The 22,879-nt window shown below is 44.1% G+C and overlaps 1 long non-coding RNA gene across 1 annotated transcript in view; it reads left to right on the top strand.

The window, feature by feature from the left end:
* Positions 1-1,514: 1,514 nt before the first annotated feature.
* LOC135976245 (uncharacterized) overlaps positions 1,515-22,879 on the top strand; it is a 31,189-nt gene continuing 9,824 nt past the window's right edge. Inside the window, exons 1-2 of the long non-coding RNA XR_010593414.1 lie at positions 1,515-1,655; positions 17,627-17,647. This is a non-coding gene — a long non-coding RNA (uncharacterized LOC135976245). The remainder of the gene's footprint in view (positions 1,656-17,626; positions 17,648-22,879) is intronic.

Raw genomic sequence — 22,879 nt, 5'->3', positions numbered from 1 at the left:
ATTTTTCCACATCCTTCTTGTAGTGTGGGGCCCAAAACTGGACACAGTAATCCAGATGAGGCCTCACCAATGTCCTTACCCATGGATGTAGGGTAACAGAAAGTGGCTGTTCCTAAGGGGAGAGATAAACAAAGTGTTTTCTGCAGCATTTTCATTATATGATAACTATATAATTTGGAAATTGTAAACACATTCACACAGAGATGTCTGGGACACTGGCATAAGAAGATAAGAACAGCCATACTGGGTCAAAACAATGGTCCATCTAGCCCAGTATCCTGTCTTCCAACAGTGGCCAGTGCCAGATGGTTCTGAGGGAATGAACAGAAGAGGGCAATTATCAAGTCATCCATCGCCTGTCATCTTGCAGTCAGTGTCTAGGGGTTGCATCCCTGACTATCCTGGCTAATAGCCATTGATGGACATATCCTCCAGGAACTTATCTAATTCTTTTTTGATCCCTATAATAATTTTGGACTTCACGACATCCTCTGGCAATGAACTCCACAGGTTGACTGTGTGTTGTGTGAAGAAGTACTTTCTTATGTTTGTTTTAGATCTGCTGACTATTAATTTATCTGGGTGGCCTCTGGTTCTTGTGTTATGTGAAGGGGTACATAAACTCTCTCTATTCACTTTCTGCTTATCATTCATGATTTTATAGACCTCTATCATATCTCCCCTTACTCATCTCTTTTCCAAGCTGAACAGTCCCAGTCTTTTTAATCTCTCCTTATATGGAAGCTGTTCCATACCCTGTCACTGCACCTTTTCCAATTCTAATCTATCTTTTTTGAGATAAGGTGATCAGAACTGCATGTGGTATTCAATGTGTGGGTGTACCAGGGAGTCATATTTTGGCATTATGATATTTCATGTCTTATTATCTATTCGTTTCCTGAAGGTTCCTAACATTCTATTATTTTTTTGACTGCTGCTGCATATTGAGCAGATGTTTTAAGAGAACTCTCTATGATGGTTATTTCAATGTAGATACAAACATTTCAGCAACTTGAATTTCTCATGGAAAATTTTGATTTTGTGGCAATCCCATTTGTTCTGAACTGTTACCATTTTCTTTGATTTAGATCAAATGTACCTTCACACTCAAAGAGCAAGGTCACATAATGCCCACACTGTATAGGTGGTGTGGTATTAAAATTACAAATTGTCACTTTAAATTCTATGGGTTTTCCTGGTCCCGCTTGCAACTGGGTGCTCTGAGTGGAAGTGTGCAATCTGGGTCCTCAGCAATCAGTCTGTCACTACAGTCTGGATCAAGATGGTTTGAGTTGTGTCTCTCTGCCTTCGGTAGCAGTCTGCTTGGTCTATTTCTGTGTTTGGTTGTTGAGTGTTAAATTTCTGGATTCAAAGAAATAAAGTAGTCTTATGTTGCAACTGTCTAGCAAGAGTATTGATTCTTTCAAATTCTGTGTGTGTATGCGGTGAACATAACAGGGAGTGTCTTGCTTTTTGAACCTTTGAACTTTTCTACATTTCAGCTGCAGAGAGTGAAACTAGTACATTGATTTTCCAGAAAGGAAACTGGTTTCTGTTTTATAGAGAGAATAGAGTGAATTCCGATCAAAGCTCTTACTCAACGGGAAATTTCAGAAGGCACTCACAGGGGCTGTGATTAACTTCAGAGTGAAAACGTGAGTCAATATTCATATTTTTTTTCTAAATAAGGCTCTGTTACTTTGCTACAAGTTGTAAGTTTTGTTGAAGTTTCTGTCTTATAGGGTTATTCTATCAGCCTATTTACAAAAAATTGAGTATGATCAAAGAGGCAATTAAGTCTAATAAAACTTTAATAATGGGTAACTTTTAATTACCCACAAACTGGCCAAATTTAAAAAGTGACAAAGTTTAGCGTACAAAAGCGGAGAGACAATTCTTGTACCACGCAGAGTAACACACACATACGACAAAGGGAGCAGGTAGACAAAGGGTCCTTCAGAAAATAGAAATCAAGTTTAAGCAAAGACAATGTAGTAAAGGAACATAAAATATGTCAGATAAAATATCCTGTATGTGCAGGTTATTCCGTAATGGCTATTACAGGGTTCTTCCACCTTGTCAGATCCAACATGGCAATTGTTATTTTCCTGTGTCTACTTGAGTGTGTTTAACTTTTTCCCTTGTTCTGTTACATAATAACAATATCAACTATTTTTGCAGGAGTGTCTCAAGTATTTTTTTCCATCACACCCACTGAGGGCTTGATGTGTTTAAAATATCCTCCAACTTAGGTAGTAAATGTCACTTGCTGTCTTTTTCTTCATATCTTATTATAAATAGGTGAATTCTTAAAATGTAATTTCATTCTGGATTTTCTGTCAATTTGTTTAATTTACTTGTTTAATTTCTGTTTGTCCAATTAAAGGTCAGATGGTCACCATCAGCCTGTCAACAAGAGCTAGGTGATTTTTTTTCCAGGGCAACTGAAGCAGTTGGCAAATTCAGGTTGAATTTGGTGAATAGTTTTTGCTGAAAAAAAATTGTATACAATTTTCTGAAAAAAAGTTTAAATGTTTTGTTTTGACTTTTTGTAAATGAAACATTTTAACCTTTCATTTCAAATTGCTCTTTCATCTAAATATTAGTGAGGTTTAATTAAAACAAAACAGTGAAAAACCCAAAAAACTAAATGACACATTGTGTTTAACTTGAATTTTGTTGGGGGGTATGTGTTTCAGACATAACATCGAAAAAGCAATTATTCATTCAGTTTTATTATCACTATTAATTGCAGATATTAAAAAAAAAACAAGTCCCATCTCATTTATAAAATTATATAAATTAAAATAATAATTTGTATTAATAAAACAGTGCTATAAGTTTCTTTGACACTATAGAGAAATAAAAGAAAAAAAAAATAAGATCTCTGTCCTGGTCAGGGCAAACAATCCAAAGTTGTTTTGAAAACCTAAAATAAATTATTTCTATCAGTAAGTAGCCCATATAAAGGAGATGGACTAGAGGGAGGCTGTACATTTCCCTTCATTCAGAAAAGGATGCCTAAGGGCTCATGATCACAACTTTTATTTGACCACTTGAAGAAAGAACTACTGATTTTTTATATGCATGATATGAAACATGCAGACCACAATATTGTCCTCCTTCAAATTCCTCCTTCAAAAAACTCAAGGGCGGTTCAGCATCCGGGGAGCTGACATTACAATCATCTAATTGTTTCCTTGTGTTCCACATGCCCCCCAACCCAAGTTTTTGTTTCATTCATTTGTTGTCTCTTGGTTCATACTTAGAGTGTAAACCTGTTTGGGCAGGTATTTTATTTTGTTAAATATGTGTGTATGCTGTGTAGCCCTGTCAGGCTGTTGCTAGGTTGAGCACAGTACAAATAATATATGTAGCAGATAAAGAGTGGAGATTGTGGCATCCCTAATTTATTAAACAATAATAATAATATTAATACATGAAGACACATTAAATTTATAGATTCATAGGCTCCAAGGCTGGAAGGGACCACTGTGTTCATCTCTGGTGCAAACAGGCCAGAGAATTTCACCTTCTGTTTCCAGCGTTGACCCTAACACAGTTGAGCTTGAGCAGATTTTTAAGAAAGAGACATTCAGATTTGATTTAAAGTATCCAAGGGAGGGAATTTGAGTGATTGGGTCACCTCCCCACACCCCAGAAGCTATGGGCACCTGTCCCAATGATTAATCACCTTCATTATTCAAACTTTGCATCTTAGCTCCTGCTTGAATATTTCTGGTTTGAATTTAAAGCAACTGAATGTTTTTTATGCCTCTGACTGACAGATTATGAGCCACCAAATGTTAGATATCTTCACTCTCTCTCAGTATTTGCAGACCAGGGAACAAGTTATTTATAGGTGTATATTACAGTAGTGCCTAGGAGGCCCAGGCATGGCGAAGGACCCCATTGTGCTAGGGGCTGTACATTATTTAGGGCCAAGGAGCCCCAGTCATGGATCAGGACCACATTGTGCCCGGCACTGTACAAACACAAAACAAAAAAATGGTCCCTTCCCAAAAGAGGTTATATTCTAAATAGACAACACTGACAAGAATGAGGAAGGGGCAGAACACACAAGCAAAGAAAACAAAGATAGCAGCAAACAGCATGTTAATGCTACAATTTTGTGTGTGTGTTTAGTTTAGTTAGGAGGGAGATCAGCTACAAGGAAGAGGGGGGGGGGACTCCCTCAGGGAACTGATGGGCAGGATCTCCTGGGAGAACAAAATGAGGGGGAAAGGAGTCCAGGAGACCTGGCTGTATTTTAGAGAATCCTTATGGCGGTTGCAGGAACAAACCAGCTCGATGTGTAGAAAGAAGAGTAAATATGGCAGGCGACCAGCTTGGCTTAACAGTGAAATCCTTGCTGATCTTAAACGCAAAAAAGAAGCTTACAAGAAGTGGAAGATTGGACAAATGACCAGGGAGGAGTATAAAAATATTGCTCAGGCATGCAGGAGTGAAAACAGGAAGGCCAAATCACACTTGGAGTTGCAGCTAGCAAAGTATGTTAAGAGTAGCAAGAAGGGTTTCTTCAGGTATGTTTGTAACAAGAAGAAGGTCAAGGAAAGTGTGGGCCCCTTACTGAATGGGGAAGGCAACCTAGTGACAGAGGACATGGAAAAAGCTAATGTACTCAATGCTTTTTTTGCCTCTCTCTTCACAAACGAGGTCACTCCCAGACTACTGCACTGGACAGCACAGTATGGGGACGAGGTGACCAGCCCTCTGTTGAGAAAGAAGTGATTCAGGACTATTTAGAAAAGCTGGACAAGCACAAGTCCATGGGGTCAGATGCGCTGCATCCGAGGGTGGTAAAGGAGTTGGCGGATGTGATTGTAGAGCCATTGACCATTATCTTTGAAAACTCATGGTGATGAGGGGAAGTCCTGGGTGACTGGAAAAAGGCTAATGTAGTGCCCATCATTAAAAAGGGAAGGAGGAGGATCCAGGGAACGACAGGCCTGTCAGCCTCACCTCAGTCCCTGGAAAAGTCATGGAGCAGGTCCTCAAGGAATCCATTTTAAAGCACTTAGAGGAGAGGAAAGTGACCAGGAAAAGTCAGCATGGATTCACCAAGGGCAAATCATGCCTGACTAACCCAATTGCCTTCTATGATGAGATAACTGGCTCTGTGGATGAGGGGAAAGCAGGGATGTGTTATTCCTTGACTTTAACAAAGCTTTTGATATGGTCTCCCACAGTATTCTTGCCAGCAAGTTAAAGAAGTATGGGCTGGAAGAATGGACTATAAGGTGGCTAGAAAGCTGGCTAGATCTTCGGGCTCAACGGGTAATGATCAATGGCTTTATATCTAGTTGGCAGCCGGTTTCAAGCGGAGTGCCCCATGGGTCGGAACTGGGACCGGTTTTGTTCAATATCTTTATTCATGATCTAGAGGATGGTGTGGATTGCACCTTCAGCAAGTTTGCAGATGACACTAAACTCGGAGGAATGGCAGATATGCTGGAGGGTATGGTTAGGATACAGAGGGATCTAGACAAATTAGAGGATTGGGCCAAAAGAAATCTGATGAGGTTCAACAAGGAAAAGTGCAGAGTCCTGCACTTAGGACAGAAGAATCCCATGCACTGCTACAGACTAGGGACTGAGTGGCTACGCAGCAGTTGTGCAGAAAAGGACCTAGGGGTTACAGTGGACGAGAAGCTGGATATGAGTTGACAGTGTGCCCTTGTTGCCAAGAAGCCCAACAGCATTTTGGGCTGTATAAGTAGAGGCATTGCCAGCAGATCGAGGGATGTGATCATTCCCCTCTATTGGACATTGGTGAGACCTCATCTGGAGTACTGTGTCCAGTTTTGGGCCATACACTACCAGAAAGATGTGGAAAAATTGGAAAGAGTCCAGTGGATGGCAACACAAATGATTAGGGGGCTGGAGCACATGATTTATGAGGAGAGGGTGAGGGAACTGGGATTATTTAGTCTGCAGAAGAGAAGAATTAGGGGGGATTTGTTAGCTGTATTCAACTACCTGAATGGGGGTGCCAAAGAGGATGGATCTAGACTGTTCTCAGTGGTAGCAGATGAGAGAACAAGGAGTAATGGTGTCAAGTTACAGTGCGGGAGGTGTAGTTTGGATATTAGGAAAAACATTTTCACTAGGAGGGTGGTGAAGCACTGGAATGGGTTATCTAGGGAGGTGGTGGAATCTCCTTCTTTAGAGGTTTTCAAGGTCAGGCTTGAGAAAGCCCTTGGTGGGATGATTTAGTTGGGGATTGGTCCTGCTTTGAGCAGGGGGTTGGACTAGATATCCTCCTGAGGTCCCTTCCAACCCTGATATTCTGTGATTCTATGACATTGAAGGGAAGAATGGTGAGGCGGACAGCGCAGGGATGAAGACAGTAAAAGGAGTATTGCTGAGGGGAAGAAACTAGGACACTTGGAAAAACTACATAGCGCTGCTTTTTTTCTCTCACTGTAAGGTAGGTTTTCCAGACCTCAAATTATTCTTGTCACACTCCTCTTGAACCCTATGAATTTTTTAAAATCCTTTATCAAGTGTGGACGCCAGAACTGTATTCAGTAATAGTCTTACTAGTGCCATATATGAAGGTTACGTTAGTGTTTATTATATTTATTAATATATAAAGATTCCATAGGTACTTAGCAAAATATGCTTCATAAAGCACTTTCTGTTACAGGAAAACAGGTATGTATAGATTTATATCTACATTTATTGCAGCTATGGTGTACAGTTTCCGTGTTCTATTTTCTATAAGTGTTCATATAAAGATCACACAAACCTTTGAGGTATATAGACAATAAAACAGGGTGTTCCTAATGTTAAATAATAAAACATGTCAAGCACAATATTTGTAGCTGATAAGAACAGTTATAAAAAACAGGTCTGACCACATAAAATAGAGCATAGTCTTTTATGGGCAAAGTCTGCTTGCTAACTTCTCTGCAGTAAGTTAGGGAACTCTCTGCACTGGAACTGGTGCAATCCCACTGGGTCTAGGACTGGATGTGGGCAGAAGGGAGAGCACAAGCAATCCATCTTCCTATTGCCCTGTGTAGCAGTGGGGCAAATTGTCCCTTTTTGCAAACAACTGTTTAGAAATTAATTGATACTTACTGTCTTTCTCCTAGGATGTCTCCCTCCCTATCTATCAAGTTACCTATTTGGCTCCCATCATTGTAGTTACCTGACCATCTCCCAAATATTTAAACATAGAAATAGCAATTCTCTTCCTCCTTTCCCAGATTGTGGCATTACTAGGTTTTAGGGATATTCATTTATTCTGCATGTGTAGGTGTTGGGGGTGTAAGTGAGTTTGTTGTGTGTCTCTATGTGCATGAAGAAGTTATTGTGGAAAATCTATGCCAAAGAATGGAGTTTTACATTTAGTGGGGTCTGTGCTCATGCTTCTCTCCTGTCAGTATGAGTTCCATACCCTAGATTTGGCTTCCATGGAAATTTTCTTTCATCAACTCAGGAGACTTCCTCTGTTAGAGAATAGTTTCATGGCTCCAGTAGAGAATACAAATGATCAGCTGGTCATGGTGATGGACAGGGAGGAGATTTCTAGTCTGTTCTATTCAGGGTTCCATACCAAACCCATCACCGTAGTATCCAAGGACCTTGGGTAGGATTGGCACAGTTGTGTGGAGGCCTTGCATATCAGGATAAGCACCTTGAATTTGTCTGTATTTATTACAGAGCCAACCCACAAAGCAGAGTACTGAATGAATGTTGCCTTTTTTGGGGGGGGAGCGGGCTAAGCAGGTGGGCTGCAGCATTTTGTAGGAAGTTGCTGGAAGTTGGTGTGAGAGATATTGCAACTGCAGGCAATATCTTTGAGGACCATATCGTATGAAACATATGATTTTTTTATGCAACACTGAGAGCCAGGAATTGTACAGAATGCCAGGAACTAAAACAATGGGGTGGGGGAGGTGATGAAGATGAATCACTCAGGTTGCAAAGCCCTCCAGGGAGATACCTCCTGCAGGAGAGGCTCCCCTATACTGACAAACTGAGTTTTGACCAACAGACAAAGAAATGGCTTTGGGCAGCATACAAAGGTTGAGTTTAAATACACAGAGGGCCTTTGTTCTGAACCAGAAAACAGACAAGACCTTCTGTCCAAGTTGAGGGAGGGGAACTTTGGTTTACTGAGGCCCCATAAGACAGATGGGTGATCTGTGGTAAGCTTTTAGCATGCATCTAGGAACTTATCTGTATTTCTCTGTAATGCTTTTACCCTAAGAAAAAGTGTGTTTTGATTTGTGAAGGCTGGTCGGTCACTGTTATACACTATGTTAGCCCCTGTGGAAAGGTGAAGCACAGGTGCTGGACCCTGGTCAGACCTGCTGAGGAAATCACAGTGAGGTGCACAGGGACTGCAAGCTTGAAATCAGTCTGGTGGGAGAGAGGTGCAGGTTTCTGCCTGAGCTAGGTGATGGCTGGGTGCCTGAAACCCTAAGTGGATGCCCTCCTGGAAGGCCACAAATTTTGGTTTAAAACTGCAGTTAACTCTGAAAAACTTACCCTGTTTTTTGAGGTCCCTTTGTAACTCTTTGTCATCTGCTTTGGACTTACCTATCGTGAGTAATTTTGTATCAGTGTCAAATTTTGCCACCTCATTGTTCATCCCTTTTTCTGTATAATTTATGAATATATTATACAGCACTGGTCCCAGTGTAGCTCCTTGGGGGACTCAGCTATTTACCTCTCTTCATTGGGAAAACTGACCATTTATTAGCACCCTTTGTTTCCTATCTTTAACCAGTTACAAATCCATGAGGGGACCATCCTACTTATCCCTGACTGCTTGCATACTTAAGAGCCTTTGGTGAGGAATCTTGTCAAAGGTTTTCTGAAAGTCCAAGTACAGTATATCCACTGGATCACCCTTTCCCACATGTCTGTTGAGCCCCTCCAAGAATTCAATATGTTGTGGCCGCATGATTTCCTTTTCAAAAACCATGTTGACAATTGCCCAACAGATCATGTTCATCTTTGTGTCTGATCATTCTGCTCTTTATTATAGTTTCAACCAGTCTGCTTGGTATTGAAGTTAGGCTTAACAGCCTGTAATTGTCAGGATCCCCTCTGGAGCCTTTTATTTTAAATAGGCGATACGTTAGCTATCCTCCAGTTATCTGATTCACAGGCTGATTTAAATGATAGGTTATGTATCACAGTTAGCAGTTCTGCAGTTTCATATTTGACTTCCTTCAGAACTCTTAAGTGAATACCATCTTGTCCTGGTGACTTATTGCAGTTTAATTTCTCAATTTGTGTTCCAAAACGTCCTCTATTGATTTCTCAATCTGGGACAGTTCCTCAGATTTTTCACCTAAAAATTATGGCTCAGGTGTGGCAATCTTCACTCCAGACGATGTGAGGAAGACCGATGCAAACAATTCATTTAGTTTTTTCACAACATCCTTATCTTCCTTGGGTGCTCCTTTAGCATGTTGATTGTCCAGTGGCCCAACTGATTGTTTGACAGGCTTCTTCTTGTTTGACAAGTACTTGTGATGTACTTTAAAAAATGGCTGTTAGTTTTTGTGTATTTTGCTAGTTCTTTTTTAGCCTTCCTAATTATGTGTTTATACTTGACTTGCCAGAGTTTATGCTCTTTTTTATTTTCCTCACTAGAATTTGACTTCCAAGTTTTAAAGGATGCCTTTTTACCTCTAACCATCATTTTTATTCTGCTGTTTAGCCATGATGGAATTTTTTGGTCCTTTTACTGTTTGTTCTGTGGCATCTTTAAGACTAACAGAAGTATTGGGATCATAAGCTTTCGTGGGTAAGAACCTCACTTCTTCAGATGCTTATGCTCCCAATATTTCTGTTAGTCTTAAACTCTAAACTCAGAGTTCTCTCTGTATCTGTTCCTGCCTCCATTTGATAAGTAAGCCTATTGATAAGCATAATTGTTAACCGTGTGGCAACATACATCATCTCACTAACGTTATTATGGTATAGTGAATCACAACTGAGCTGAGGGAAGTCACATTTCAGGCTGTCAACTTCATAATGAAAAAAGATGCATGATTTCTAAAAACAGGGTTCTTTACAGAGACAATGATTATTTTTGTAAGGCATAAGTCTTGCTACTGTGTTTTAAATGTATACTTTACTATTGCATTCAAGATTTATTATACACCAAAAGGATAGGAAAATGCTGTGATGTTTACGTTTCTATTTGTCATTACCATGATTTTGCCTAAATGATTATGAAAATTTCTTCCTATAGACTGTATCATTTCCCTGTTGTTGTCAGTTGCTGGCTGTGTGTGTGTTCCCCCTGTGTGCTACACCAGCTCTGTGCAGATAGCTGATGCAGCAGACATCGATCAAACTGCCCAAAAAGACCACAACCTTGGTTCAGTAACGAAGGCATTTGGCCAGGTTTATTGTCAACGAAGCATGTTCATAGCACCCCATCTTAGGCAACCCCCCTACCAGAACCTTCCCTCCCCTCCCACCAGCACCTCCTGCCCCCAGTGGGCCCCGCCGATCAGAACCTTCCCCACCCTCCCAGTGCCTACCGCTGATCACCTGTCTCAGGGAATCAGGAGGAGCTGGGGGGGAGGGGGGAGGAGCTAGGGTGCAGTGAAACTTGGGGAAGGGGGCAGAACTGGATGGGGAAGGTTGCAGGGTGGGGGCAGGAAAAGGCTGGGTGGGGGCAGAGCAGAGATGGGAAGAAGCGGGGTGGGGGTGGGGCCTTGGGGGAAGGGGTGGAGTGGGTGCTGGGCCTGGGTGGAGCCAGTGGATAGCAACCCCCAGCAGATTAGAAACTCAGCACCTATGCACTCCATAGATTTAAAAAAATTATTAAAGCTAATGTTAATATATATATACAGAGAGAGAGAGAGGTTTAGAAAAGAGTGACTGTATATCTGGATATAGTGCTTAGCTTATCTACAAATACAAAGTTTGTTTTTAAAAGTCATATGATGCATAGAGTACATAATTTAGTTGGGAATTGGTCCTGCTTTGAGCAGGGGGTTGGACTAGATGACCTCCTGAGGTCCCTTCCAACCCTGATATTCTATGATTCTATGAATCAGCAATAACCCAAATTTAGGTGATTAGATTTAACAATACAGTTTAGATATTAACATCCCCATATTTGGGGGAGGGATAGCTCAGTGGTTTGAGCATTGGCCTGCTAAACCCACGGTTATAAGTTCAATGCTTAAGGGGGCCACTTAGGGATCTGGGGCAAAAATTGGTCCTGCTAGTGAAGGCAGGGGCTGGACTTGATTACCTTTTGGGGTCCCTTCCAGCTCTATGAGATAGGTAATATATTAATTAATTAATTAACAGCCCTCATGAAAAGTTGTACAGAGATTTGGTTGTGGAAAGCAAAATATAACAATGAGTGGAGATTGTCCCTCAGTAATTGAGAATTAGGTAGGTTGTCCATTTAGAAAATACAATCCATGAGGAAAATATTTCAGTTAATTCCCTGACTGTGTTTCTCATCGGCACTCCAGCTCAACCCTCCTGGTATTGCCGATGTCCAGTGATGTATTCTATGTAGATGTCCCTTGACCACCTGATGGCGTCCAACACCACGTTTTGCCACATCAGTCGAGCGTAGCATTGACCGATTCCACATTATCTCAGCACTCGCTCATTACTGGGGTCCCATGTGCCTAAGGCTCCGACGATCAGTGCATGTGTCTGGACCAGGTAACCCTTACCTCTCAACATTTTTGGCCAGAGGGGCATATTTCTCTATCTTTCAAGCTCGGGCATTGTAGAAGGCCAGGGTCCTGTTCTCGAAGGGCACTGTGACGTTCACCATGGTGATCTTCTTCCGGCCTCGTTGGTGATGACAATGTCCGGTCACAATTGGCTGTCGGTTCTGGGGGATTGCGGAGTTTAGAGCAACCTTCCCCCTGGGTGGCATGATGGCTCTTGGCCAGGCGATCTTGGATGGTATTGTGTGGCAGCTGTCAAGCTCTCGAATGGGGCTTGCAGGTACACAGGACATGGGGTAGCGTCTCGTTGGCGTAGCCGCACTTCCTGCATTGCTTGTCCCAATTCCCATGGTGGACAGCTCTGTTCAGCAGAATGCAGTTGAGCCGGGCCCTGTGGATGAACCTCCAGTCAGCAAATCATGTGAAGTTGCCCCCAAGGAGAAAGTGGTTGCTGGCGTCCCACTTTCATATAATCTCAAATGCCTTGCCCTGGTCCAGCTTCCGTTTCAGGTTTTCCACATATTGGCAGTGGACAGAATCCTTCAGGGTCCACTCCAGCATGGTTCTAGCTCTTGGAGTGATGATGGTGTGCTCCGTGTTCTTCACCATTGGTACCAGGACTCCCAGCTCCTGGCATTCGTCGCACCACATCCAGTGGCAGTCGATACGCTTCTCCAGTTGTCGCATAGTGTTGTGGACACGAGTCCAGAGAGAAGCAAAGTCTCCTCTGTCTCTTTCAAATTCACATTCCAATGAGCCGCTCAGCTAGGTGGCAACATCTTGGTTGGAGGGGGTCCTGGTGATTCACTTCTTGATGGCATCCTGCAGAGCCATCAAGAAGGTGATGTTCCTCACCGTGGCGTCTGGGCACTTCAGAAGGTGTAAGGCATGAGTGATCATGGCAACGTCAGACAGATCACCTATTCGGGGGACGTTGGCGCCGCCCTGCCTGTGCAAGATGTACACCAGTTCATTGCTGGCCCTCTGGGGAAGAAACATCCACTTCTTCACCAGCTGCCGGATGGTGTTTTCTGCCTTGTTAAGAGGTATCTTTGCCATGGCAGATCCCCTCAGGATGAATGAGATATGGGGAATCAGGAAAGTGTTCAAGGCATTGATCTTCGGTTCCGGTAGGGGGGAGTCTATTCTGGCCACATCTTGTAGGATCTCTGCGATGGCATCCTCAGGTGTCTGCTGAATGCGGAAACCCGAGGGTGTGCCTGCCCGTCCTCAAGGAAGATCATGGGTTCACCCTGGATCTGAAATGGTGTCACCTGGACTGAATCCCTTCTACTGCCATTGATATGCAGGGATGCACACTTCCTGGCATTGAAGCTGAGTCCCATTCAGTTGGCAGCCTGGCTGGTGATGTCATAGAAACATAGAATCATACACTTTAAGGTCAGAAGGGACCATTATGATCATCTAGTCTGACCTCCTTCACAAAGCAGGCCACAGAATCTCACCCACCCACTCCTGTAACAAACCCCTAACCTATGTTTGAGTTATTGAAGTCCTCAAATCATGGTTTAAAGACTTCAAGGTGCAGAGAATCCTCCAGCAAGTGAGCCATGCCCCACACTACAGAGGAAGGAGAAAAACCCTCAGGGCCTCTGCCAATCTGCTCTGGAGGAAAATTCCTTCCAGACCCCAAATACAGCAATCATCTAAACCCTGAGCATGTGGGCAAGACTCACCAGCCAGATACCCAGGAAAGAATTCTCTGTAGTAACTCAGATCCCACCCCATCTAACATCCCATCACAGTTCATTAGGCATATTTACCGTTAATAGTCAAAGATCAATTAATTGCCAAAATTAGGCTATCCCATCATACCATCCCCTCCATAAAATTATCAAGCTTAATCTTGAAGCTAGATATGTCTTTTGCCACCACTGCTCCCCTTGGAAGGCTGTTCAGATCTTCACTCCTCTGATGGTTAGAAACCTTCGTCTAATTTCAAGTCTAAATTTCCTGGTGGCCAGCTTATATCCATTTGTTCTTGTGTCCACATTGGTACTGAGCCTAAATAATTCCTCTCCCTCCCTGGTATTTATCTCTTTGATATATTTATAGAGGGCAATCATATCTCCCCTCAGCCTTCTTTTGGTTAGGCTAAACAAGCCAAGCTCTTTGAGTCTCCTTTCATAAGACTGGTTTTCCATTCCTCGGATCATCCTAGTAGCTCTTCTCTGCACCTGTTCCAGTTTGATTCAGCCTTCTTAAACATGGGAGACCAGAACTGCACACAATATTCCAGATGAGGTCTCACCAATGCCTTGTATAACGGTACTAACACTTCCTTATCTCTACCAGAAATCCCTCACCTGATGCCAAGACTGCGTTAGCTTTTCTCACAGCCATATTACATTGGCGGCTCACAGTCATCCTGTGATCAACCAATACTCCAAGGTCCTTCTCCTCTGTTACTTCCAACTGATGTGTCCCCAGTTTATAACAATTTTTTTTGTTATTAATCCCTAAATGCATGACCTTGCACTTTTCACTATTAAATTTCATCCTATTACTATTACTCCAGTTTACAAGGTCATCCCGATCTTCCTGTATGATATCCTGATCCTTCTCTGTACTGGCAATACTCCCATTTTCCACAAACTTTATTAGCATATTCCCACTTTTTGTGCCAAGGTCAGTAATAAAAAGATTAAATAAGATTGGTCCCAAAACCGATCCCTGAGGAACTCCACTAGTAACCTCCTTCCAGACTGACAGTTCACCTTTCAGTGTGACCCGTTGTAGTCTCCCCTTTAACCAGTTCCTTATCCACCTTTCAATTTTCATGTTGATCCCCATCTTTTCCAATTTAGCTAATAATTCCCCATGTGGAACCATATCAAATGAGGTAATTACTTACTGAAGTGGAAGTAAATTAGATCCACTGCATTTCCTTTGTCTAAAAAATCTGTTACCTTCTCAAAGAAGGAGATCAGGTTGGTTTGGCACGATCTACCTTTTGTAAAACCATGTTGTATTTTGTCCCAATTACCATTGACCTCAATGTCCTTAACTACTTTCTTCTTCAATTTTTTTTCCAAGACCTTGCATACTACAGATGTCAAACTAACAGGCCTGTAGTTACCCAGATCACTTTTCTTTCCTTTCTTAAAAACAGGAATTATGTTAGCAATTCTCCTGTCATACGGTACAACCCCCGAGTTTACGAATTCGTTAAAAATTCTTGCTAATGGGCTTGCAAATTCATGTGCCAGTTCCTTTAATATTCTTGGATGAAGATTATCTGGGCTCCCCTGATTTAGTCCCATTAAGCTGTTCGAGTTTGGCTTCTACCTTGGATGTGGTAATATCTACCTACATAGCTTCATTCCCGTTTGTCATCCTACCATTATCCCTAACCTCCTAATTAGCCTTATTAAAAACAAAAAATATTTGTTTAGATATTGGGCCATGCCCAGATTATCCTTAACTTCCACTCCATCCTCAGTGTTTAGCAGTCCGACTTCTTCTTTCTTTGCTTTCTTCTTATTTATATGACTATAGAATGTTTTACTATTGGTTTATGTCAAGCATTTGTTGGAGACTCTCAGGGTTGTCTGCAATCAGGACCAGAACGTCTGTGTAGGCCAGGATATTCACTCTGTTGTCGTATATATTGAAATAACCTAGACCACCCTTCTGGAATGTGTTTATGTGATTGACCTGTGCCTAGCATTTCTTAGGAGTGTTTCAATTTTTGCAATGCCAGCCCTGTTCTTGCCAAGTTCATGTACTGGATAGTGAACCTGCAAGCAGGCATCTGCTTTGTAACAGGACCTGACGTTTGCTCATACCCTGACTCTTGCTTACGTTGCTTTGTATCAGCAGGTCCTGACTTTAGTTCAGACCTTAGTCCTTACACCAGGCTCCTTATACCAGGCCTTACTGTTGCAAATTTATTCCAAAACCTCCTCTAATGACACCTCAAACTGGAACAGTTCCTCACATTCATCACCTAAATGTGACACCTTTGCAGGTAACACTAAGCTGGGAGGCATGATAGACATACTGGAGGGTAGGGATAGGATACAGAGGGACCTAGACAAATTAGAGGATTGGGCCAAAAGAAATCTGAGGTTCAACAAGGACAAGTACAGAGTCCTGCACTTAGGATGGAAGAATCCCATGCACTGCTACAGACCAGGGACCGAGTGGCTAGGCAGCAGTTCTTCAGAAAACAACCTAGGGGTTACAGTGGATGAGAAGCTGGATATGAGTCAACAGTGTGCCCTTGTTGCCAAGAAGGCTAACAGCATTTTGGTCTGTATAAGTAGGAGTATTGACAGCAGATCGAGGGACGTGATCATTCCCCTCTATTCGACATTGGTGAGGCCTCATCTGGAGTACTGTGTCCAATTTTGTGCCCCGCACTACAAGGATGTGGAAAAATTGCAAAGAATCCAGCGGAGGGCAACACAAATGATTAGGGAGCTGGAGCACATGATTTATGAAGAGAGGCTGAGGGAACTGGGATTATTTAGTCTGCAGAAGAGAAGAATGAGGGGGGATTTGATAGCTGCTTTCAACTACCTGAAAGGGGGTTCCAAAGAGGATGGATCGAGACTGCTCTCAGTGGTAGCAGATGACAGAACAAGGAGTCTCAAGTTGCAGTGGAGGAGGTTTAGGTTGGATATTAGGAAAAACTTTTTCACTAGGAGGGTGGTTAAGCACTGGAATGGGTTACCTAGGGAGGTGGTGGAATCTCCTTCCTTAGAGGTTTTTAAGGTCAGGCTTGAGAAAGCCCTGGGTGGGATGATTTAATTGGGAATTGGTCCTGCTTTGAGCAGGGGGTTGGGCTAGATGACCTCCTGAGGTCCCTTCCAACCCTGATATTCTATGAAAAAATGGCTCAGGTTTGGGAATCTCCCTCACATGTTCAGCTGTGAAGACCGATGCAAATAATTCATTTAGTTTCACCACAATAGCCTTATCATCCTGGAGTGCTCTTTTAGCATCTTGATCGTCCAATGGCCCCACTGGTTGTTTAGCAGGCTTCCAGCTTCTAATGTACTTGACATTTTTTTTGCTATTACTTTGAATCTTTGGCTAGCTGTTCTTCAAATTCTTTTTTTAGTCTTCCTAATTATATCTTTATACTTCATTTGCCAGAGTTTATACTCCTTTCTATTTTCCTCATTAGATTTGAACTTGCACTTTTTAAAGGATGCCTTTTTGCCTCTCACTGCTTCTTTTACTTTGTTGTTTAGCCATGGTAGCACTTTTTTGGTTCTCTTCCTCTTCTTTTTAATTTGGGGTATACATTTAAGTTGAGCCTCTATTATGGTGTCTTTAAAAAGTTTCCGTACAGCTTGCAGGGATTTCACTTTTGGTGCTGTAGCTTTTAATTTCTGTTTAACTAACTTCCTCATTTTGTGTAGTCCCCCTCTCTGAAATTAAAAGCTACAGTGCTGGGTCACAGTGGTGTTTTCCCCACCACAGGGATGTTAAATTTAAGTATATTAATGTCATTATTACCAAGCGGTAATTACTCTCACCATTAAAAATGTACACCTTATTTCCAGTCTGAATGTATCTATCTTTTTTTTTTTTTTTGGTACTGAAAGACAAACTAATGCAGAGCAGAAGATGCATTCAGAGAGCCAATAAACCCTTAGGAATTCAAATAAATTGCAGCTGCTATACTGATTGAAAAATTCCGAGGACTATACAGCTACTAAACTCTTGGAATTCCACCTGTGGAATTCAGACTTACATAGGAAAAGAAGAAAGTCTGAGAACATGAGATCCTTAAACTGATTCATCGGGTGCTGGGGCTATCAGAATATTACTGTACTGTAACTTTTGTTATGATGGATCGTTTCATATAGCAAACAATTTAGATGCTGAATAAGTGCCTTGTTTTTAACTCATTTGAAATTAAACAATATGCATATGTTGTTTTTCTCTTTCAGAAAAGCCAACGATGGGGAAAAGTGAGTACTGTTCTATGCACTGATTTCTGAAGTTGAATTGGTGTGATGAGTGTTCTATGATCCAGTTCTGTACTATACATTACCGGCTTCTCTGACTTCCCTTCAGAAATATTGGCTATATGTAATAGAGTTTAATTAAACCTCACAACCACTGCCCATTTGGATGATGGAATAGATTCCATGATACAAGGTTAAATAAGAGGCTTTGTTTCTCTATTGTGTGTAAAACATGGATTATATAGGGTAGTGTGACCATAGTGCCCTGAGGCGCCTCACTGAGATCGCTCAATCAGGACAAACTGCAAAGGATGGGATAGCTGATCCCCCAAACTGGTGGTTTATTCTAATTATTAGATTCATCAACCAGCAACAAAACAGCTTCTACAACACCTTACTAGTTACCAAGAAGCCACAAAATACATTTCCCTTAAGAAATTCAGCCCTGGAACACCCATACATCCAAGTCCAATATGGTGAGGATTACATAAAATCCTGTTCACCATATATAAAATTATTCCAGTCCCAATGTTATCTACATTACCCAACAAGTCAATGAATATTTCAGACTTTAGCCAAATCACACACTTGCAGCCAATTCTTATTAACTAATCTAAGATTTATTAAAAAGAAAAGAGAGTGTTTATGGTTAGAAGATCGTTATACCTACAGATATGAATAAAGTTCTTAGGTCAGTTTTATAGTAGAGATGGTGAGATGCTGAGCTGCAAAAAGTTCTTTCAGAATCAATTCCATAAATTATAATCCAATAGGCAGCGCATAAGCAGAAACTGTATAAATTCTTCCATGAGAAATAGTAGGGAAATCAAGAGGACACCTGGAGACCTCAGTCTTGTCACTTGAAACCTCCCCTGATAAGGTTCAAGTGGACGTAAGATGAAAAAAGATCAGATCCCAAAGTTCTTTTATAGGTCTCTGGCAGGCTGCGATAACCTCTTGACAGCAGGTAACACAAGGACTAGTAATGTACATTGTTGCTTTGAACAGTCAAGTCCTATTTCCTGAGTGTAACAGGTAATTAGTTGCATTGTTTAGCATAAGGCCGTTAACCATCCAAAGGTTCGTCGGTAGTTTACTACAAACTTCAAAGAGAAATAAAGACAATGATATTATTACACCTAATGTTTCATCTACTTGCTATATTCCCTTTTGATATCTGAATCATTAGAATACAGTGATGGACAGGAATAGAAGTTTGCCATCTACAAGCTAATAAAATCGCATTATTAACATCTAACAAGATATAGGTACACACATGCCAATATAATTAGCATTTACTTCTAATTCTCTACAATACAGGTTTAAATTTCAAACACTTTGGCTTATCTAACATGACTTTCTTAAAGGTTGATCTGGGGCCACTTTAGCCTGCTGGTTGCTTTACCCCTTCTATCTCAATGTCACAGGTGGGCTTTTCAAAAGAGCCTAAATGATTTAGGAGCACAACTGTCACTGAAAGTCAATAGGACATTTGCTTCTAAGTAATTTATATAGGGCCAGATACACAAATGGACCTAACCCCCAGATTTTGGCATCACTGAGATCCACAAACCCCACACTCAGCTGCAGCCAAACCCTATATTCACTCACTCGGTGCTAAATGTTGGGGATAAAAGTATCCTTGTTGCCTAAACTTCTGCTGCTGGGCATGTGCCCTGCTGCCTTCCTCCAGGCATCCGGCTGTCTATCTCCCACATAAACCCCATAAATCTTCAAGCCAGGATAAAACATGATAGGCAAACCAGTGCTGCTTCTTTCTCTAAGTAGTCTTAAACTACGATGAGGACAACCTATAAGCACGGTTTTGTCTGAATGCCATAGAAGGGAGCTGTTAACAATGTGCCACAGGCACCTCTAGAGAAAAGGCTTCACCTGACTATGGCACAGGGCATCTTTGAAATCATCCATGGTGGCTGTACTGTATCTTTCCTCACTGAGATACAGGCCACACAAAGGTACGGGCTCACCCTGTAGCCATTCAGCACCACTGTGATGAGCTGGGTGGAGAACAAGAGTGGCCGACACAGGGTTGCTGTCCCTGATGTGCAGAGACTCAGCATCTGTGTCACTGGGGCCTTTCAAAGGACCATCAGGGGCACTACAGATGTGAGGCATTCCACTGTCTGCGTGAGCATAAGGGGCTTCCTGAACTGCTGTGATCTTCAGATTCCTACTGGATCTTGACCTCTCTACTGACTGCTCCATCATCTGCCACAAAGACTCCAAATATATATATGAAGGGAGGGAGAGACAACCTCATTTGGCACCTCAGAATTCAGATCAAGTGCTGAATGAGTTCTGGAATCTAGCAAGAGATGTTAAGAGTAACAAGAAGGGTTTCTTCAGGTATGTTAGCAACAAGAAGAAAGGCAAGGAAAGTGTGGGCCCCTTACTGAATGAGGGAGGCAACCTAGTGACCGAGGATGTGGAAAAAGCTAATATACTCAATGCTTTTTTTGCCTCTGTCTTCACGAACAAGGTCAGCTCCCAGACTGCTGTACTGGGCAGCACAATATGGGGAGAAGGTGACGAGCTCTCTGTGGAGAAAGAAGTGGTTCGGGACTATTTAGAAAAACTGGACGTGCACAAGGTCCATGGGGCCGGATGCGCTGCATCCGAGGGTGCTAAAGGAGTTGGCGGATGAGACTGCAGAGCCATGAGCCATTATTTTTGAAAACTCATGGCGATCGGGGGAGGTCCCAGATGACTGGAAAAAGGCTAAAGTAGTGCCCATCTTTTAAAAAGGGAAGAAGGAGGACCCAGGGAACTACAGGCCAGTCAGCCTCACCTCAGTCCCTGGAAAAATCATGGAGCAGGTCCTCAAGGAATCAATTATGAAACACTTAGAGGAGAGGAAAGTGATCAGAAACAGTCAGCATGGATTCATAAAGGGAAAGTCATGCCTGACTAACCTAATTGCCTTCTATGATGAGATAACTGGCTCTGTGGATGAGGGGAAATCAGTGGATGTGTTATTCCCTCACTTTAGCAAAGCTTTTGATACAGTCTCCCACAGTATTCTTGCCGCCAAGTTAAAGAAGTATGGGCTGGATGAATGGACTGTAAGTTGGATAGAAAGCTGGCTAGATTGTCGGGCTCAACGGGTAGTGATCAATGGCTCCATGTCTAGTTGGCAGCCAGTTTCAAGCGGAGTGCCTCAAGGGTCGGTCCTGGGGCTGGTTTTCTTTAATATCTTTATTAATGATCTGGAGGATGGTGTGGACTGCACTCTCAGCAAGTTTGCAGATGACACTAAACTAGGAGGCGTGGTAGATACACTAGAGGGTAGGGATTGGTTACAGAGGGACCTAGACAAATTAGGGGATTGGGCCAAAAAAACCCTGATGAGGTTCAGCAAGGACAAGTGCAGAGTCCTGCACTTAGGACGGAAGAATCCCATGCACTGCTACAGACTAGGGACCGAATGGCTAGGTAGCAGTTCTGCAGAAAAAGATCTAGGGGTCACAGTGGACGAGAAGCTGGATATGAGTCAACAGTGTGCTCTTGTTGCCAAGAAGGCTAACGGCATTTTGGGCTGTATAAGTAGGGGCATTGCCAGCAGATCGAGGAACGTGATCGTTCCCCTTTATTCGACATTGGTGAGGCCTCATCTGGAATACTGTGTCCAGTTTTGGGCCCCACACTACAAGAAGGATGTGGAAAAATTGGAAAGAGCCCAGCGGAGGGCAACAAAAATGATTAGGGGTCTGGAGCACATGACTTATGTGGAGAGGCTGAGGGAACTGGGATTGTTTAGTCTCCAGAAGAGAAGAATGAGGGGTGGGGGGGTTGATAGCAGCCTTCAACTACCTGAAGGGCGGTTCCAGAGAGGATGGAGCTCAGTTGTTCTCAGTGGTAGCAGATGACAGAACAAGGAGCAATGGTCTCATGTTGCAGTGGGAGAGGTCCAGGTTGGATATTAGGAAACACTATTTCACTAGGAGGGTGGTGAAGCACTGGAATGCGTTACCTAGGGAGGTGGTGGAGTCTCCTTCCTTGGAGGTTTTTAAAGTCCGGCTTGACAAAGCCCTGGCTGGGATGATTTAGTTGGCAATTGGTCCTGCTTTGAGCAGGGGGTTGGACTAGATGACCTCTTGAGGTCCCTTCCAACCCTGATATTCTATGATTTTATGATTCTATGACCTAGCAGGTGTCTCCCCAGGGCAGATTTAAGGTACATGGCTGATGCCCATGTTGTACAATTTCTGTGGCAAAAAACAATTATTCCGAACTCCACAGCTGTCAAACTGCAGCAACCCAAGAAGGAAATGTTAGGGTTACCATACGTCCGGCTTTTGGGGGCTCAAATCCCCGTCTGGGGGGAAATCCCCAAAAGCTGGGCATGTCCGGGAAAATCGGGAGGGCTCGGTGGTGCTCGGCCGGGGCCGGCAGTGCGGGGCCGGGGCCGGTGCGGGGCCGGGGGCATGGTGCCGGGCCGGGAACCAGGGGCGCAGTGCCGGGCCAGGGTCAAAGTGCCGGGCCGGGCGCGGGGCCGGACGCGTGGTGCCGGGCCGGGAGCCGGGCCCGCGGGGAGCCGGTCAGCCGGGCCCGCGGGGAGCCGGTCAGCCGGGGAGCCGGTCAGCCGGGGAGCCAAGCCCGCGGGGCGGGGAGCCGGGGAGCCGAGCCCGCGGGGAGACGGTCAGCCGGGGAGCCGGGACCGCGGGGCGGGGAGCCGAGCCCGCGGGGCGGGGAGCCGGGGAGCCGGGCCCGCGGGGAGCCGGTCAGCCGGGCCCGCGGGGAGCCGGGGAGCCGAGCCCGCGGGGAGCCGGGGAGCCGGTCAGCCGGGGAGTCGGGCCCGCAGGGAGCCGGTCAGCCGGGGAGCCGAGCCCGCGGGGAGCCGGTCAGCCGGGGAGCCGAGCCCGCGGGGCGGGGAGCCGGGGAGCCAAGCCCGCGGGGCGGGGAGCCGGTCAGCCGGGGAGCTGGGCCCGCGGGGCGGGGAGCCAGGGAGCCGAGCCCGCGGGGCGGGAAGCCGGTCAGCCGGGGAGCTGGGCCCGCGGGGCGGGGAGCCAGTCAGCCGGGGAGCTGGGCCCGCGGGGGGCCGGTCAGCCGGGAGCCGGGCCGGGAGCCGGGGCCGGGAGACGGGGGGTGCGCCGGGCCGCCAGGGGCCGGCAGTGCTGGGCGGGCCGGGGGTGGTCGGCCGGGGCCGGCACCCCAGGGCCCGAGCCGACCCAGGCTGGAAACGCCGGGGGGCCAGCCTGGGCCGCGCCTCCTCCC

This window comes from Chrysemys picta, chromosome 17, assembly GCF_011386835.1.
Source record: "Chrysemys picta bellii isolate R12L10 chromosome 17, ASM1138683v2, whole genome shotgun sequence".
NCBI classification, from domain to species: Eukaryota; Metazoa; Chordata; order Testudines; family Emydidae; genus Chrysemys; species Chrysemys picta.
The sequence above is the reverse complement of the archived record's forward strand: the minus strand, read 5'-3'. Positions and strand labels throughout refer to the sequence as shown.